Here is a 2,715-nt window from a genome sequence, read left to right as displayed (position 1 = left end):
AACCTACACCACACACACACACACACACACACACACACACACACACACACACACTCAAGAGCTGTCTGCAGTGCACACACACCACCATGAGGTGCGGTACAGGAACAGCGCACTGATCTGGAGAGATTTTATCCCTGCTGCTTATTATATTTTACATATATTATTACATATCACATCACTTAAAAAAAGATGATTAAAATTAAGATTTCTTTTTTATAACACATAATAGGCATTTCACTCCTGTTTTCCAGTGTCCACCAAAATATCATGGTTACATTCTCCTGTTTGAAGAGATATCATATTTATTTATTACAGTTTTACAGTTGTAACATTAACTGCACTATGCTGGTCGACATTACATTTCAATTTAGTGTTCAAAGTGACAAATATAAATGAAACTTGTCCAGATTTCATGAAATATTTTTATTAAATGATTTATAATTTAAAATTTCCTTAAAACCCATTTAAACTATTTATGTTTACCTTTTATTACTATTTTATACTATTACTATATTACAATACTATTTTATACGGTTTTATTAATATTTTATTACCTATTATATTTTATTACTGCTTTCATATTTAAAAAAATATATACAGTATTAATAATCTTATGAATTATCTTTATCCATTGCTGTAACTATGCTAAGCAACATTCCTTAAGTTTAAACTTCTTAAATGTATTAATATAAATTAAACTAATTTTATATATACATAAACACTTTAAATTTATTATGATGATTTACATAAATTAGGATATTATTATTATTATTATTATTTAAATAAAATGTAATAAAATTTTTTTTGGCTTTATGAATAAATACCAAAATATTTATTCATTATGGGATTTTTTATTAGAATTACTTTTATTATAATAATGGTAAGTTACATGTTACATATGTATATGTAACACTTTACAATAAGGTCCCATTAGTTAGTTGATGCATTAACTACCATTAAATAACACTAAGGAATACATTTGTTATGGTATTTGTTAATCTTTAGGTTTGGTTAATAAAAAATATTATTCATTGCTAGTTCACGTCCATTAAATATTAACAGACAATTTTTTTAAAATAATTAATTAGTCTGTTGAAATTAACAAATAATATTTATAAATGCTTTAGAAGTATTTAATTTTCAGTTAATGTTAACCAATGTAGTTAACTTATTTTAACAAACGAAACCTCATTGTAAAGTGTTATTATGATTATTTTGCATGTACTGTAGCTTTCATTAGTTCACAAAAATTGCAAGACTACATGAAATATTTAAACTTTTAAAATATGTTACATTCCAGGACCATTTAAAGAAACTAGTCTGATCAAAAATGTGGTCAAAAATGGTAACCGGTTACAGTGTCTATAAACATACACAAAAATTTTGATATTGAAACAGTTAAATTCTATGTCATTTGTCAATAAACTGTAGTATTTTGGTGGAAACTGTTTTTCATCATGGTCAATCTTTGAAAGGGACACACAGTTCAACCCAGACTGTTAGTGAAGCACAATAATTCCCCTCACAGACACATTATGGATGAATATCTTTCCTGTTTCAGCTGCCTTAGACCATAATCAGCCATTATACTCACTCACAGTCTCTCATCTGAAGATTACAAACACATGAGCATCACCACCACACAGACCAATCACATTGCGACATCTGTTTCCACACAGAGTATCTAACACACAACACTGACACCTATTGATCATCCACATTAGCTGCTGTGGTTCAGTGATGTGGAGTGTGTGGAACTGTAATGTGGGAAAGAATTTAATGTATCTAATTCTCAGGGTTTGCCTGCTAAACTAAAGATAATGTGTGTGTGTTTGAGAGCGTGGGAATGTCAAGGACAAACATTTCAAATATTCAGCCCTGAGAGTTTCAATGAACCCTCTGTGTGTGTGTGTGTCTGAACACTCATATGTAAGACACACAGGCTTCTGTGATCTTCTAGAAAGAATATTCTGTGTGTTACATGTGTTTTTGCTCAACTGACATTCAAATCTGTCACCTGTATGCAAATCAAACCTCAAAAAATACCAATGTATTTGGTCACTTAATTCAAACTTTAAACCATCTGACTGTGATTAGATAATAAACCACACTTGCTTTTATTGTCCAATTAAATGACATCCAAACATTTGTAAGTGTTTTCAGTCCAGATACTGTCTGGGCTGCTGCATGTATAACAGAATGTTGGTTAAGCTGATATGACAGATGTGTAAGCTGCAAAAGCAACTAAGCAGTAAACTTGTCTAGCTAAACTTCAATGAAAATTACAAATGTTGTCTTGGCAATTAAATGAAATATGTTGAAGTAATATAATTTTTTTAACTGGGAAAAATATAGCTAAATAGTAGTGTTTAAAAAACAAAAACTAATAAAAAAATAAATACAAATAACATAACCACAATAATTAATAACTATAATTAGTTATATACAATAACCACTTTGATTAATATGAACTAACAATACACATTTCTACAGCATTTATTAATCTTAATGCTATAAACACATTTTTAAAATCTAAAGATTAATGAACTAACGAAGAATGAACAACTGCATTTTTAATAACTAATATTAATAGATTAATAAATGCTGTAAATATGTCAATTAATGATAGCTCATGTTAGGTAATGAATAAACTAATGTCAACAAATGATACTTTATTACCCACATTTTTCTATCATCCTCCCTCAAACACACACA

The 2,715-nt window shown here is 28.6% G+C and overlaps 1 protein-coding gene across 1 annotated transcript in view; it reads right to left on the bottom strand.

Annotated features, from left to right (window-relative positions):
* Positions 1-2,715, bottom strand: part of LOC107660904 (protein diaphanous homolog 1-like) — a gene marked incomplete at its 5' end in the record, with an annotated part of 104,365 nt that overhangs the window by 9,492 nt on the left and 92,158 nt on the right. The window lies entirely within an intron of this gene.

Source organism: Sinocyclocheilus anshuiensis, unplaced genomic scaffold (assembly GCF_001515605.1).
Source record: "Sinocyclocheilus anshuiensis isolate Anshui unplaced genomic scaffold, SAMN03320099.WGS_v1.1 scaffold1647, whole genome shotgun sequence".
NCBI lineage: Eukaryota > Metazoa > Chordata > Actinopteri > Cypriniformes > Cyprinidae > Sinocyclocheilus > Sinocyclocheilus anshuiensis.
This window is presented reverse-complemented; position numbering and strand designations above follow the sequence as displayed.